Source organism: Budorcas taxicolor, chromosome 18 (genome assembly GCF_023091745.1).
Source record: "Budorcas taxicolor isolate Tak-1 chromosome 18, Takin1.1, whole genome shotgun sequence".
Lineage (NCBI taxonomy): Eukaryota > Metazoa > Chordata > Mammalia > Artiodactyla > Bovidae > Budorcas > Budorcas taxicolor.
The window spans coordinates 67766615-67783579 of record NC_068927.1 but is presented as its reverse complement, the minus strand read 5'-3'; the positions used below and the strand labels follow the sequence as shown (position 1 = coordinate 67783579).

At 46.4% G+C, this 16965-nt stretch overlaps 1 long non-coding RNA gene and 1 pseudogene across 1 annotated transcript; both read right to left on the bottom strand.

Moving 5' to 3' along the window:
- Positions 1-310: 310 nt before the first annotated feature.
- Positions 311-1317, bottom strand: LOC128064118 (zinc finger protein ZFP2-like; annotated as a pseudogene).
- Positions 1318-1927: 610 nt separating this feature from the next.
- On the bottom strand, positions 1928-9154 carry LOC128063076 (uncharacterized). Its single transcript, XR_008200871.1, has 3 exons — positions 9067-9154; positions 5588-5671; positions 1928-2231 (listed from the first exon to the last, which is right to left on the bottom strand). It is a non-coding gene; the product is annotated as an uncharacterized LOC128063076 (long non-coding RNA).
- Positions 9155-16965: the final 7811 nt, after the last annotated feature.

The following is a 16965-nucleotide window of genomic DNA, read 5'->3' as shown; positions in this document are numbered from 1 at the left end:
CTGCTCAGAGCTCTGACAATGTTTTTCATCAGTGGTCATATTCATAGCTTCTCACCTAACTGCAGAAGTAAATATATTTTAGTGTACAAACAAGTCCTTCATGCTGCTTTTGGAAACTGTGGGCTCCTGAGTTTTACTGCTAGAGATTCTGATTTAGTAAGCTGAGGGTAAGCTTGGTAATGTGCAGTTCAACACACACACTCCAAGCAATTCTGATACCTGCAGTCATTAGACTACAGTGACAGTCATACCTTGGTCATCTCATGTCTAGTAAAGAAAGTCTGGCAGTGAGCTTTTTCATCTTGACTATTCACAGAGTTTCTTCCCTACGAGTCTTCTCATGTTCAAAAAAAGATGTATTATAACTGAAAGCTTTCCCACACTCATTACATTCATAGGGTCTCTCCAGTATGGTTTCTCTGATGCCTAGTAAGTTGGCTAAAGGCCTTTTCACAATGTTTACATTCATAGGGTTTTTCCCCTGCATGTGTTCTCTCATGTTTTGTAAGGGCTGATCGATCATTCAAGGTCTTCCCACAGTCAATGCACTCATAGGGCTTTTCTCCAGTATGTGTTCTCTGATGTTCAATAAGGTGTGATCTCTGACTAAAGGCTTTAACACATATGTTACACTGACTGGGCTTCTCTCCAATGTGCATTCTCTGATGCAGAGAGGAGCCCTTTGGCTGAGAGCTTTTCCACAGTGACTGCATTCATCAGGTTTCTCTCTAGCACATGTTCATTGATGCACAAGCTGATTCGCTGCTGAAAAGCCTTCCCACAGTTGTTACACTCATACAGTTTCTCTCCAGAATGAACTCTCTAAGGTGAAAGAAGGTAAGAGCTCCCAGTGAAGCCTCTCCCACACTGATGACATTCAAATGGTTTCTCTCCAGTATGAGTTCTCTGATGTTCAATAAGGTGAGAGATCCCAGTGTAGGCTTTATCACATTGATTCCATTTATATGGCTCCTCTCCAGTGTGAATTCACAGATGCCTAATAAGTTGAGTGCTTCAAATGAAGGATTTACCACACTATATTCATATTCGTAGGATTTCTCTCTGTGTGAGTCCATTTATGTGTGACAAAGTCACAGCTCTGACTGAAGGACTTTCCACAATGAGCATACTCATAAGTTTTAAGGCAGTGTGAATTATTTGATGTACAAAAAGGTTAGAGTTCCACCTGAAAGATTTTCCACATTCACAACATTTATATGGTTTTTCTCCAGTGTGAGTTCATTGATGCCTAATGAGTTTGGAACTCTGGGTGAAGGATGTCCCACATTGATTACATTCGTTGGGTTTTTCTCCCATGTGAGTTTTCTGGTGTACAACAAGGTCATAGCTCTGCCTGAAAGACTTTCCACACCAAGTACATTCACAGGGCTTTTCTCCAGTGTGTCCTCTGGTGTACAAGCTTAGAGCAACAGCTGAAAGATCTTGTACACTGTTTACATTCATATGGCTTCTTTCCAGTCTAAATGATGTCACAGTAAGTAAAAGGTGAGGCCATGTGGGAGGCATCACAGTCGTCCTTATATGTGAGTAGTGCCTCTCCAGGATGACTTATTTCAGTCTGTTCAAGGCATTTGTCACAACTGAACTGACTCTCCAAATGCGTTGGCTTGTGTTCATTAAGAGACAAGCTATGATTAATGTTTCCATAGTTCTTACCATCTTTGCTCTTCTCTGCTGAAAAAATTCTATTAAGAAAACAAAAGGAGGTACCATAGTTGAAACATTCACTATTGACAGTATAATCATAAGGCTTTTTATTTCCTGTTTCAAAATCTGCAAGTTTATTCAAGTAAATAATCTGCCAGAAGGCTCTAGCACTTTGATGACCTTCACAGGGCTTCAGATCAGCCCAGTCTTTCTAATGATTAATGAAAACTGAGTTCAGTTTCAACTTTTTACCCTGTGAGTTGACCTCATGGAAATATGTTCTTGTAGGTAATGTCAGAGGTAGAAGGCTTAAACTCAGATAATTTCCCTAAGCTCAGGCTCACAACTCCCACCTTGAGTAAAACGTCTCTCTGAGGTGAGTACTGTTTGATTCAGAGTCCTACTGGTTCTTCCCTAGCTGGTCCTGCCAAAGGTGCATTTCTCCTAATGACACCAACCTGGGGCCCTTCTCCTGAACATGGTATTTCATTTCCATGTGATAAGATGGCCCTTCCACAGCAATATCCTCTTCAGACAGACTCTTTCAAGTGTAGTCTTCCAGTCTGAAAGAAATCCAAATGGCCTGAATTACTGGAAAAGCATTAAAGGGGAGGGTGGGATAAAACAGACCACCAAGTATGAGAGATATATCTCTGGGTCTGTTTCTAATCTATGGACTGTAATTTCATGCAGAATGTGAAATGGAGGGATGGCTCAGCTAACAGGAAATCAGTGTGTGTGTGCGTGTGAGTCCCTCAGTCGTGTCTGACTCTTTGTGACCCCATGCACTGTGGCCTGCCAGGCTTCTCTGTCTATGGATTCTCCAGACAAGAATACTGGAATGGATAGCCATTCCCTTCTCCCTGGGATCTTCCCAACCCAGGGACTGAACCCAGGTCTCCTGCATTGCAAGCAGATTCTTTACAATCTGAGCCAACAGGGATGCCCAGGGATTATCTGGGTGGGCCCCAAATGTTATCACAACTGTCCTTATAAAAGGGAGGCAGAATGAGACTTGATACACACAAAGAAGACAATCTGACCACAGAGCAGAGGCGTGAAGGTGCTGGCCTGAAAGACTGAAGTGATGTGGCCACTGACCAAGGAATCCCCCTAGCCACTAGAACCTGGAAGAAAAAAAGGAACAGCTTTTCCAATGAAGTCTCCAGAGGGAGAATGGCCTGTGTGCACTGATTTCAGCCCAGTGATGCTGATTGTGACTTCTAGCCTCCAGAGCTGTGGGAGAATCAATCTGTGTTGTTTTACATTACCCAGCTGGTAATCTGTTAGAGAAGTCACAGGAAACAAGGTCTTAACATGTGCCTCGAACTTATGACTCACACTCAGTCTCTTTCCTGGTGCTGGATCTTAAAATGAGACCCCAAATACCAACGATGATTTAATATTCTTAATGGACCATTTCTACCATTGGTTCAGTCTGCCCACAGAGAAAAAGAAGGGTCTCTTTAACCATGCCAGAATTGATGCCACAGACTCCCCAGAAAATTACTGGGGTCCCTGAGGCAGTGTGCTTGGCCAGTGGACTCCAACAGCTGACAACTTCTGAGGTTTCACTTCCCTGGTGGTAAGCCAGGAATAAGAATGCTTAGCTAACAAGTGTTACTTTGAGGTGAAAATGAGTCAGTTTGTGAGCCTCCCACAGTGTCTGCTGCATAGGGCACCATGTTAGACATGGTTCTGCTGATGTCACCACCCCTGTTACTGTCATGAGAGGGATTCCTCCATCTGTTGAAGATACTGTGCTCAGTTGCTCAGTCAGGTCTGACTCTTTGAGACCCCATGGATTGCAGCCCATCAGGCTGTTCTGTCCATGGTATTTTCTAGGCAAGAATACTGGAGGGGATCCCCCTCCAGGGGATCTTCCCAACCCAGGGATCAAACTCGAGTCTCCTGCATTGCAGGAAGATTCTTTACTGTTGAGCCATCGGTAGTAGGCCTCTAATAAAGAGTGCAATGGGCTCCCAGTTCAGAGCACTCAACTGAGTCCTCCAAGATTCCCCCTTCCCTTGTCACTCTGCCCACACAACTGCCCTTTTTAGGTGGGTAGCCACCCACATCCAGTAATATTAAGGCCTCTCTCCAGGTTCCCATCCTTTTCTCCCATGCCTGCCAAGGAGACAAGCATCCTCCATTTGGCAAAGTATGACTTCCAGGAGGATGTTTTCCTTGTGCCAAACACAGACCTTCTTTCCCTCTTGGGGAAAGCCTTAATCTCTGCCCAACACTCCCATAAACACACTGTCCTCCTTCCCAAGACCCTGCTGTGTTCCTTTAGGGTGCTGCCTTGGAATCTCTGATGAGAAGAAGTTTTCAAATGAAACAAAAGCCTCATGAAGGGGAGTGAAAGAGTATCTGGGGCTGAAGGGAAGGAGAAGAATCTTTGCGTGGCTAAGCTATGGCTAAGATATGCCTGGCTGTTGAAAAAATGGGCCGAGGAGGTTAAAATTCTACAGCAGTATCTGCATCAGAATCTTGAAATAAGGAAGACAGGCTGTGTGGGTCAGCCAGAAAGTAACGTCTAGGGTAGAAGAGAAGAAAGACACTGCTGTAAAATGAATTCAGAACGATGTCATTTGAGTGCCAAGGGTAAGTAAAAGTAGGTAAGACTTCCAAGTAAGAAACAAGAGAGGCTGCAGACATGACAGTTATAGGGTAAGAAGGAGCAGGAACACATGGGATAAATCAAACACCTCTAGGCTGGCAGAAGGTGGTGTGATGGACATACATGCCGCTTATTGTTAAGTGAAAGCAGCCTCTCAGAAAGGACCATGTATTGCATGATTCCAACTATAGGATATTCTAGAAAAGTAAACTTGTAGAGACAGTAAATTAATCAGCGGTTTCCAGGAGTTAGGGTGGAGGGAGGGATGAACAAGTGGAGCACAAAGGATTCTTAGGGCAGTGGAACTACTTTGTACACTACACCAGTGGATATATAACATCACATATTTGTCTAAACCCACAAAATGTACAACACCAGAGTGAATCTAATGTAAACTATTGACCTCTGATGGTAATAATTAATTGATGTAAGTTCATCACTTGTAACAAATGTAACACTGAATGCAAGATATTAATAATAGGGGAAACTGGATGGGGAGGGTTGGCATAGAGAAACCCTGTACTTTCTGTAAGGATGAAACTGGCTCTAAAAAATAAAGTTTATCGGTTAAAACAAAACCACAAAAAAAATCAGAAGCAGCTCAATTAGTCGGGGAGATGACCATGTTCTAAAATAGACTGCAGTGATAAATACACAAGCTGCAGCTATATTAAGAAACTTTGCATGCTTTATACAGATGAACTGTATGGTATGAGAACTGTTTTAATATTTCCATATAGCTCCAAGAGGAAAAAAAAATCCAATTAGGCTGACATGCAGGGTAGGTGGTGGGCCTATGGGATGAGGGGAGGTGGGAAAGCAGGTCCAGGAATGGTAATTCAGTAGGAATCCTTCCGGAAGGCATGGATTCTTACCACACCTTGGGATCATTTCGAAGTTCTGAAAATGTCCAACATGGAAGATGGGTGGACACCCAAATGGCAGAGCAAAGACCAGCAGGAAGGGGAGGCCTGAGGAGCTGCCACCCTGGATGGAAGTTATGATGAGGGGTTTGAGGAAAACAGGAGGCATGAGGACCTGGGAATGAGACGCGGTAGCAGCAAAGTGAAGACCAAAGGGAGATGGGGACAGAAGTGAACTCGTGTGCGAGACACGTGTTGACAACAGCAGCAAATGTCCTCTGTGGGTGGGCTGGGCAGAGACAGCCTGACATGGATGAGAACGTGGCTGCCACACTGGACATGAGGTGGCAGCAGAGAACACGTGAGCAAACTTTCTGCAAGTGGTCTCTCTGCCCCTTGGACTTTAACTGCTGAGCTGTTGGCTTGTTCTCACCTTGGGGAGGTCCCTGCTCCACTCTCCATTGGTCCTCCCCTTGCTCCAGGTAGGAGATCACATTTAGTTTCGAGAGCAGAAGTCCTGGTCAGTGGAGGAAAAACAGAGGGCTTGGTCTTCTGCTGGGTGACAGGTCGAGCTCTCACCCCTGGGGTCAGATGTGGATGGACTAGGAGGGGGCCCCATCCTCCCGAGTAGACTCCCCACACCCTGAACCACAAGCCACAGACTTGCCCTGGAGGAGGGATAAGCAGCAATACCCAGACCTGCATCTCAAAGGGACCCACTTCCAGCACCTTCTGGGCCAGTCCAGGCGTGCCTGAAATGAGCTGTGCCTTGGGTCTGGCGATGGGCAGTGACTGCCTTAACTAGGGAGACCAGGTGACTACATGTCTCGAGAGCCACCTCACGGTACACTGTCCTCTGGGCCAGGTCCAAATGTCCCCACTCCCCCCATGTGAAGGTCACAGCCATGTCCTTGAAGCTCACAGTTGGCTGAAACAACACTGGTGTTACCATGGAGCCCTGCTTTCTTAATGAGGAAGCTGGGGATAGGACAGCACAGGGGAGGGAGAACCTCTTGCTCAGATCAGACTCAGACCCAGGTCCAAGGTGTTTTCATTTTTCTCTGGGTATCTCCTCTACTGCTGGTTGCATCGGTGATCCTGATTTTCTGCTTTGGGAACAACGGGGACCTGTCTTGGAGATCTTCACCCCCAGCTTCTGTACAATATCAGATTGGAAACCAGGCAAAGAGGATGCTCTAAATCAGGGGTCAGCACAGCCATGAGACAAATCAGGGCTGTGGTGTTTCTAGGAAGCTAACGCCATGAGCTCAATTGCTTCCTCGTGAAACCACATGTGAGCCATCTAAGGGTGCCGTTGGCGCTTTATGGGCACACTCTCGGCTGCTCTCCTGAGTGGTCTCAGTAAGGGTCAATGGGCCAGAGTGGCTGACTGTTTCTGGAGGCTCAGCTCTAATCGCCCTCAAGGGTCCACTGAGCAAACACCATGAAGAAGTCTAAAGAGACCTGGCCCAGAGACCCAGGTTTGGGGAATGCCTGGCTCATTCATGTGGGAGCCCGTGCACTTCACCCCAAGGCACAGGGCAGCATTACAAGAACTCTCATGTGCGCTGACGTGAGGAGGTGGGTGTTATTCCTGGACGCATCCTACAGCCATGGAGACTAAGGCATTGAGAACAAAGGTCTCCAACTCTCCTGGGATGGGATCTGCTGAAAATATGCCTCCATTTCCTCCTCATATCTGGAGATGCTGTTGTGAACACAGAAGTCCTCAGAAAGCAGGGCTAGGGTTGGCGGGACAATTAGGGATTTAGCCCCTACCTCAGTGCCTCCACACTCCCAAGTCCACCCCCATGCCCAAAGGCAAGAGCCACCAGTGCCAGCTGAGGACTAACCCCTAGGGAGTTGTAGGGCAGGGAGGTGGGGCTCTGACCACATGATCTCCCTGTTCAAGGCTCTGAGGTCAGCCAAGGTGGCTAAGCTCTCTCACTGAAGAGGGCCAGTCTGCCTAGCTCTGGGCCTGGGCTGTCATAGGCTCAAGGTAAATGTCTTGAGGCATGTGCTGGGGTGTCTGAACCATGAACCCAAAGACACGCAACAGTACCTCAACACTCAAATAAAGGAGGGGCCAGTTTTTCCTATCATCTCAAGATACTAAATAGAGAGAAATGGAGGCAGTGTCAAAACAACTGATTGTACAATTTTAAAAAATATCTCAGTGAAACATCAGCCGGTTTCTAAAAATTGAGGTGGGAGAAGGGGACAAGGAGCATATGAAAATTCCCAGGAAGAGAACTAAGGGTACTCTGTGAGGGGGTATCAAACTTCTGGACCTTCTGTGATGCTGCCCAACTGGCCAGAAGCCATACCTATTATCCCCTGCTTCCCTTAATGCTGCCATTGCTTCCCATACTCTGCTTATCTTATCCCAAACCCTTCCCCATGTTTGACTCTCTCTCACTCTGTGTACTAAAAGCACACCTATGCTGCATGCCTGCAAGCATGCACACACACACACACACACCACAAACACACACACACATGTGTACACCACACCTAAGAAGACCGCTCAAGGCTGTGTGTGAAGCTATCTTGTTCTGACATTCCTGTCCATCCATGGGCAATCTACTATGTGAGTTCGTTTTCACCCTCAGGTCCTCTTCTTCCTTGTTGGAGACATCCAGGGCGAGGGCTGGGAACACCTCCCCTCCACAGCCAGACTGCCTGCATTCAAAGTCCTACCTCCACCAGTTGCCTCTGGAGGACCCTGAACAGGCCTCCTCAGCCTCTTGGGGCCTCATCTGCAGAAGTCTGGGAGGAGAGCAGGCCTGCTTTGTGGTGCTGCTGTGATGATTACAAGAGTTGCATTTATAGAGTTTAACACTTGTGCTGACACACAGTAGAGGCCACAGCAGATTTAATTCTATTGGTTACACCTGGACATAAAACTCCTTTCCCTCATGCTCGACCTCTTTCTAGAGGCCTCTCTTTCTCCTTCTCTTTCTAGTTTCTTTTTTTCCTGCCAGTGAGGGGGTGGGGGTTTCAAGTACTGCCCCAGGCCTTATGTCCAGCCCAGACCTCCCTCTCAGGCTCCCTACCACTGCAATTCTCTCCTCCATATCCAGCCATGCCTCTAAAGACTTGATGAAATAAAAATCGTATTTCATGGCAAGACAAAAAAATTTAAACTCTTTCGTTGCTCATTTGGGCCTCCTCCCTCCCATTTAGTGTGCATGGTGCATCCACATTAACCATACCTGCTTAGGGGACAAACTTCCTTCTTTCTAAGGGGTCACAATGACCCACTACCCACTCTGTACTGCAGGGCTGTATTATATCAACTGTCAATTCCTCATCTGACACATGGCCCTTTGTCTCAAAAAGTATACAACTGTGCTTTAACCTCCAGGGTGGAACAATCCTCAGAGCTTTCGGAAAAGCTGCTTCCTGAGTTATAATCCAAGGCTTGAATAAAATGTCCCATTTCTCTCTTAGAGCAAATATTGATTAATGTCTTCGTCCACAGATTCAACACAGCTGATAGCGTCCAGGGTTCCCTCATCCCTTGCACTGCGGCCTCCGTCCTGGCTTCTCACTAGAACCGGAAACTCAAGAGCCCTCCTCACACTTTCTACTCCCTCGGCACTGCCCCTCCACTGAGCCATTTACCGTCGGATTCTATTTACTGAGGCTCTGAAACCCAAACCCCAGCCCTCGCGCACCCGGCAATTCTATGGCCCGCTCTCCACACCTCCAGTCATGTTCACCTCTCCAGCCCCTTCTCACACCGATCTCTCCACCCAGGCCAGCATCACCAAACACGACCAACACGGGCCGCCAACACCTAGGTCCGGGGTTTGCCCGTGCCTTTTGCTCTGCCAAGACTGCCTGTAATTCTCTGTCCACCAGGACAACATACACGTTCTCTTCAAGCCGAGTTCGAAACCCACGTACCAGTGGAAGAACTGTGTCCACGTACTGAGCTCGGGAGGCCTGTGGCGCACAGGGGAGCCTCCGGGCTGGCTCCCGGGCCAGGTTCACCTGAGCGCGCGAGTATTGGCGGCACTTCCGGTAGGTGGCGGAAGTGCGCCCGCTGGGCGCGAGGAACTACAAGTCCCAGAAAGTCGCGCGCCGGCGGCGGTGTTTCTCGCTCAGGTGGCAGTTTCTCCAGTTGCCGCAGCAGACGTTACACCTCGCGGCGGCAGCACAGTGGCCTTTGGCGTCTGGGTGTGGAAGTCGAGCGAGACCACCTGCCGAGGAGCACGGAAGACGTTTTCACAGAGCCCGCTAGAGCAGGGGAGTCGGCCACAGCGGGTGTTTGGCAAAGGCTCAAAGGCCGGCCGGCCAAGGGGAGGGGAGGGCCTCGACTGTGCTCTGAGTGTGGAGTATGAAAGTTGGAGGCCGGCTAACTAGCTGTGCGTAATCGTGTGTGATGGCTTAGGGAAGCTTGTTTGGCTTTCTCCAATTGGTCCTAAGTAGGAAAAGGAGTGCGTCAAGGCTGTATATTGTCACCCTGCTTATTTAACTTCTATGCAGAGTACATCATAAGAAACGCTGGACTGGAAGAAACACAAGCTGGAATCAAGATTGCCGGGAGAAATATCAATAACCTCAGATATGCAGATGACACCACCCTTATGGCAGAAAATGAAGAGGAACTAAAAAGCCTCTTGACAAAAGTGAAACTGAAGAGTGAAAAAGCTGGCTTAAAGCTCAACATTCAGAAAACGAAGATCATGGCATCCGGTCCCATCACTTCATGGGAAATAGATGGGGAAACAGTGGAAACTGTCAGACTTTATTTTGGGGGGCTCCAAAATCACTGCAGATGGTGACTGCAGCCATGAAATTAGAAGACGCTTACTCCTTGGAAGAAAAGTTATGACCAGCCTAGACAGCATATTCAAAAGCAGACACATTACTTTGCCAACTAAGGTCCGTCTAGTCAAGGCTATGGTTTTTCCAGTGGTGGTGTATGGATGTGAGAGTTGGACTGTGAAGAAGGCTGAGCCCCGAAGAATTGATGCTTTTGAACTGTGGTGTTGGAGAAGACTCTTGAGAGTCCCTTGGACTGCAAGGCGATCCAACCAGTCCATTCTGAAGGAGATCAGCCCTGGGATTTCTTTGGAAGGAATGCTGCTAAAGCTGAAACTCCAGTACTTTGGCCACCTCATGCAAACAGTTGACTCATTGGAAAAGACTGATGCTGGGAGGGGTTGGGGACAGGAGGAGAAGGGGACGACAGAGGATGAGATGGCTGGATGGCATCACTGACTCGATGGACGTGAGTCTGAGTGAACTCCAGGAGTTGGTGATGGCCAGGGAGGCCTGGCGTGCTGCAGTTCATGGGGTCGCGAAGAGTTGGACACGACTGAGTGACTGAACTGAACTGAACTGAATTGGTCCTAAGTGGGACAGGGGCAAAAAATAGGGAAACTGGCAGTTAGTGAGCAAGTCCTGACTGTTTTGGACCTGTCGCTACAGAGATTGTGGGTCAGAGAGTTCTGTTTTATGTGGGCTGACCATTGTGTGCATATTCAGCCTCACTGCCTTGTGGGGCTGAGACCACAGACCTGCTATCCCGCCCTGGCTCCTCAAGGTGGGAGAGACCACAGGAAACCTTCCTAGGGTGGCCTTCTGGTGGGAACTACTCTGGCTCTTCATGAAAGAGGTTATCTGTGATAAGCTCTTAATTGAATACTTGTCAATATTTAGACATCACTTAAAACTTAACTAATTTATAATTTATGCAAAGTACTTTCATGGTTCCAACATGAAAACTACAGACACGAAAGTGTACTAAGAGAAGCCTAGCCTCTTTGGCTTCTCATCCCTGTATCCCTGTCCTCTCCCATTGGTAATTATAAGTTTTGGATTGTCCTTCCGTTTAAAAAGTATAAGCAATAGATTCTGTAAGTGTATCCATCACTCTTCCTTGGGTAAAAGCTTCGCTACTATACATAGTGTTGTGACACACTTCATTGTTTTCCACCTAACCGTTTGGTGGGAGATTGTTCTCTGGCAACTGCCAGGGCACCATTGTGTGTTCGGACTGCAGTTCCTTCCACCAGCCAGCTACTGATGACACATAAGCTGTATTGTTTTACAGACAGTGCTGCAATGGATATTCCTGTGCCTACATCATTTTGCATTTTTGCCAGTGTAAATTTAGAATAGATGTCTAGAAGTGGGATATTGGGTCAAATGTAAGTGTGTTTTTAATTTTGCCTAATTCTTGTTCTTTGGAGTAACACTTGTTTCAGCTCAGTTCAGTTCAGTCGCTCAGTCGTGTCTGACTCTTTGCAACCCCATGAATCACAGCATGCCAGGCCTCCCTGTCCATCACCAACTCCCGGAGTTCACTCAGACTCATGTCCATAGAGTTGGTGATGCCATCCAGCCATCTCACCCTCTGTCGTCCCCTTCTCCTCCCCCCAATCCCTCCCAGCATCAGAGTCTTCTCCAATGAGTCAACTCTTCGCATGAGGTGGCCAAAGTACTGGAGCTTCAGCTTCAGCATCAGTCCTTCCAATGAACACCCAGGATGACTCTCCTTTAGAATGGACTGGTTGGAGCTCCTTGCAGTCCAAGGACTCTCAAGAGTCCTCTCCAACACCACAGTTCAAAAGCATCAATTCTTCGGGGCTCAGCCTTCTTCACAGTCCAACTCTCACATCCATACATGACCACTGGAAAAACCATAGGCTTGACTAGATGGACCTTTGTTGGCAAAGTAATGTCTCTGCTTTTGAATATGCTATCTAGGTTCAGTACGTGAACCATGAACTCCCTGATGTTCAAGCTGGTTTTAGAAAAGGCAGAGGAACCGGAGCCCTTATAAGCTGACAGGTGTTGAAAGAGGAGCCACTAATAATAGTAATAAGAATAGTAATAGCTTAAGAGTTTGCCAACTGCCAGCCTGGTAAAGCACACATGTGTATTGATTCAGTACTCCTCTTAGCAACCCTATATTAACTTCTGCTTGGAACAGATAGGGAAACCGAGGCACAAAGAGGTTAAGTAATTAACTTGAGTGGCAAAGCTGGTAAGCAAAGCCCAAGATTTTGAACCCAGGTCATCTTGCTGCAGAGCTGCCCCCCCGCCACAGCCCCCGCCCCTGCAAATATATGCCAGTTCTAGACCAGACTGACTTGGAAATCTGAGATTCCCTCCACTCCTGGTTTGGTCTTGGCCATGTCTCCTCTTCTCTGGAAGATCAATTTTCTCATTGTGCCAGGGGAGCCCTCAAAGTTGGGGTGTAAAAGCTGAGTGTTGGTGTCACTGGCAGGAACCACTCTGCCTTATGTGATGAGTGGAGCCTGTAGGCAGAAACCCAGCACCCCACCCAGGAACGGAAGGAACACTGCTGAACAGCTCTCCTACCAACCGGACCCTGCAGGCTTGGGTGTGCTCGTAATTCCAGGAACAATCATTGCTCTGTTGGTCAGCGCCTCATGCAACTCCAGGGGGTGCCCCTCCCATGCAGAACACTGCTCTCATCTCCTTCTTTCCTGTGGGGAGCCGCATTAGGCATTACTGACAAAATGGAGGCACGGCCCTAAATCCCCTCCCTTTGTTCAGTAGGCACGGACCCGGAATGAAGGAGTTAGGCTTTGTGATTCTGACTTGTTTCTTTCCTCGGCTGAGCTGACTGAAGAGAATATTAAGGTGTTTATTGTTTTTGAGAGGAGCATGAGAAGGCATAAAGCCTTCTGCAGCTGTGCTCAAAGAGTAATTCCTAAAGTTGATCAGAGTGTTCCAGGGTGAGCACAGAGGCCACGGCTTGAGACCATGGGAGGGATTGCTATCTGAAGCCTATTTGTGAGGCAAGTGTTTATGGCAAAGGAGTTTGCTGAATTTAGGGCTTAGGAATAATTAAAATAGTTAGAAAGTAAAGATTTAAGGGATGCTGTAATGTTAGCATATTTTACTATAGCTTATAGAGATTAGGGACTTTAGAGATATTTATAGCTAGAAGCCCTTTCTTAGAAATAGCTTAGGATACTAGGGGCAAACAGGACTTAGAAAGATAAGAATTAAACTGAGGAATGTGGTATGCAGCCCAGATATTAGCATGAGTTACAGGGTATTCACAAGGACACATGAGAAAAAGAAGATAAGAGAATTGCTGAGGAAGGAACTCCTTTTGAGGGGCAACAATGATTTTTGGAGAAAAAGAAATCTGGGTCAATAGGAACTAAAAATATCAAACCTCTGACCTAATGCTTTTATAAAAGTATAAAAGAGAATCACAAGCTTGAAATAAACAGGCAGTCCAAAAAAACCTGAAAGGCTGTCTCAGTTTCTTGCCGACACCGCTCACCCCTTCAGGTTGAATCCCTGGCTGCTGGAGCTGGACTCTAGCACTTTCCCATTTTGTGACTTTTTAGCTTTTCTTTCTTTTTGTGTCATGAAAGGAACTCCTGCCTTTGGCTGTTCCCACTGAAAAGGCAGCAGGGATATTCTCTGCCACTTGATAACGGGCTTTATCAGAGGATTACCTCTCAGAGGTAAGGAGACATGTCAGCCACCTGTTGCTGCGTCCTGTGTGAGTAAATGCTAATTACCCCCTAAGTATGATCTCTAATTCTGTCTCATCACCAATGTGGTCCTGATGGTACACTTTTGTTAAGATGTTAACAGGGCTGCCTGTTAGAATGCCTACTCTGAGACCCAGCCCTGTATTCCTGGAAACAGCAGCAGTGGAAGAAGCCTCTGCTCTTGTGCTCCTGGAAATATCTTCTTTGCTAGATGTCCTATTTAAATAGTTTGAAAGTGGGCACCTCACACCAACTTAACACCTAAGATGCACCTTGGAGTAGTGCCAAGTGAACCTGGCAGAGGGCTTCTTGTTGCTGAGGGCTTGATTTCAACAAACAGTAGGATCCAATAGGGAAGGAGCTTTTGGACCCATCACAGAGGTGGGAACAAATGTCATTCTCTTTATGAAGTTACACTGTGGTGTCAGAATGGTCAGGCAGGCACTCCCACCTCTGAAGAGCTCTGGTTAATTTCTAATGTAGATGCACACTGCACATTAGGGAGAGGAAGTGCAAACAATTTTAGGGTTAACTTTTTCTTGCTCCTCCCTGAAATACAGAGTTTCTTTCATTAAGTGAAAGCAGCAAACACTGACTACCAGGAAAACCACAGCCAGCTCGTGGAATGGATCCCAAGCTTGTTGCATGTCAGACACTCACACTCAGGAGATGGGCAGTGGTTGAAGCTGTTCCCTTCTGAGACAGGCTGGGACCTGACCCCTGGGATCCTTTGCTGCAGGGCCTGCACCTGGACAAATGGTCTCTTTCAGCAACAAAAAACTAAGAAGCTAAAAGGGACTAAAACTAGCTGTGTGCCTACACAGTTGGGGCACATTATCAATGATGAGATACCAAAAGACCAAAAACTGAGCAGAAGCAGGGTACTGGCATGCACCCTGTACACAGCGCCACCCAGGGGTTGGGCAGACCACCTAAGTGACCCCTCCAGCCCAACTCCTGGACACACCCCTGCTCCCCCGCCACATAAGGAACCAGCTGTCTCCTCCTTAGGAAGCCAGCAAAGGTAGCTGTTACTTGTTTTCCCTCCCCTGAGCTGCAGCACGAATCCCAATAAAGCCTTGCCTGAATTTTTTGTCTGGTCTCTTATCTGGAACTTTCTGTGATGAGATTCTTCAATGGATTTCAAGTCCCCTCCAGAGGAACTACTGGATACTCTTAATGGTAAATCCCTGGAACCTAAGAATGATAGGAGGTGTGCTTGTCACACACTTCTTACTTCCCAGAAGCCAGGTACACTTAGCTTCTCAGTTCCTTATTCTGCTTCTTCCTGATATCCTCAAAGGAGGAGATAGTCCACACGATTCCAATTTTGTTCTGTTTTTTTTTTAATTTGTTAATTATCATAGGAGTATTTAAATATTTTAAAATGGGACCAATCAACTATTTACCCATTCCACTTTTATTCTTGTCCATGTGCAAACATTTTTTTAAACGTTATGACAGCATAATCATGTACATAATGTCTTTTTCACTTTATATAATTACAGAATCTGCATAAACATTAGAAACTACAGACTCCGCATAAAACAGATTAGAAACTATGCAAATATCCCCAAATGGTAAAATATCTAAGTGACAAAGAACATTGATACTATAAGTAAAAAACATTGACTCTACATTTCCATCAACTGTTTCCATCTTTAATCATCCAAGGAAACATTTACCCACATCAGTGCCTATTTTATTGTCCTTGTTCCTTCTCAAATCTAGGCCTCACTGCTATTAAGAACACTGTCTAGTTGATCACCTTTAGTAGGATTTTCTTTTAAGGAATCCTATAAAAGCAGAGGAGCAGAGATTGACCATATGTCATTACACTAAAAACTGTTCAGTTCAGTTCAGTCGCTCAGTCATGTCCGACTCTTTGCGACCCCATGAATCGCAGCATGCCAGGCCTCCCTGTCCATCACCAACTCCCGGAGTTCACTCAGAGTCACGTCCATTGAGTCTGTGATGCCATCCAGCCATCTCATCCTCTGTCGTCCCCTTCTCCTCCTGCTCCCAAACCCTCACAGCATCAGAGTCTTCTCCAATGAGTCAACTGTTTGCATGAGGTGGCCAAAGTACTAGAGTTTCAGCTTTAGCATTATTCCTTCCAAAGAAATCCCCGGGTTGATCTCCTTTAGAATGGACTGGTTGGATCTCCTTGCAGTCCAAGGGACTCTCAAGAGTCTTCTCCAGCACCACAGTTCAAAAGCATCAATTCTTCGGCACTCAGCCTTCTTCACAGTCCAACTCCCACATCCGTACATGACTACTGGGGAAACCATAGCCTTGACTAGACGGACCTTAGTTGGCAAAGTAATGTGTCTGCTTTTGAATATGCTATCTAGGTTGGTCATAACTTTTCTTCCAAGGAATAAGTGTCTTTTAATTTCATGGCTGCAATCACCATCTGCAGTGATTTTGGAGCCCAAAAAAATAAAGTCTGACACTGTTTCCACTGTTTCCCCATCTATTTCCCATGGAGTGATGGGACCAGATGCCTAATAGTTTTCTTCAGGGATGCAACAAGGGAAGAGCACCAAGTGAAAGCATTTCTTCACTGATTGTATGCATGAGATTTTTTTCACTATGAATTCTCTGGTGTTCCATAAGTCAGATGGTCTGCTGAAGGCTTTTTCACGTTACATTCATGTGGTTTTTCCACCTATATATGAATTTTCTGATTCACAATAAGATAAAAATCTCCATCTAAAGATTTCCCACATTGGTTACATTTACAGAGATTCTCTCCAATATGGATTCTTTGATGTCCAATAAGGTGAGAAGACGGTAAAGCGTCTGTCCACAATGTGGGAGACCCGGGTTCGATCCCTGGGTCAGGAAGATCCCCTGGAGAAGGAAATGGCAATCCACTCCAGCACTGTTGCCTGGAAAATCCGCTGGACAGAGGAGCCTGGTAGGCTACAGTCCACGGGGTCGCCAAGAGTCGGACACGACTGAGCGACTTCACTTTCCATTGGGAATACTTTTCCCATGACATTTATGAAGTTTTTTCTCCAGTGTGAGTTCTCTGAAGTGACACTTCAAAGGGAGAACTCCAACTGAAGCATTTCCCAACTGATTACACTTTCACATTGAAGAGAAAGGCTTCTTTCTCTTCAGTGTGAGTTCTTTGATGTGAAATTACATCAGAACTCTGAAGGAAAGATTTCTTATATTAATTGTATTCATTAAGACTTCTCTCCATTCTTTGATAGACATTAAAATAAATGACTAAAAGACTTCCCACATTGACTGCAACAGAACAGTTTTTCTTCAGTATGAGTTTCCTGATGCCTAATTAGTT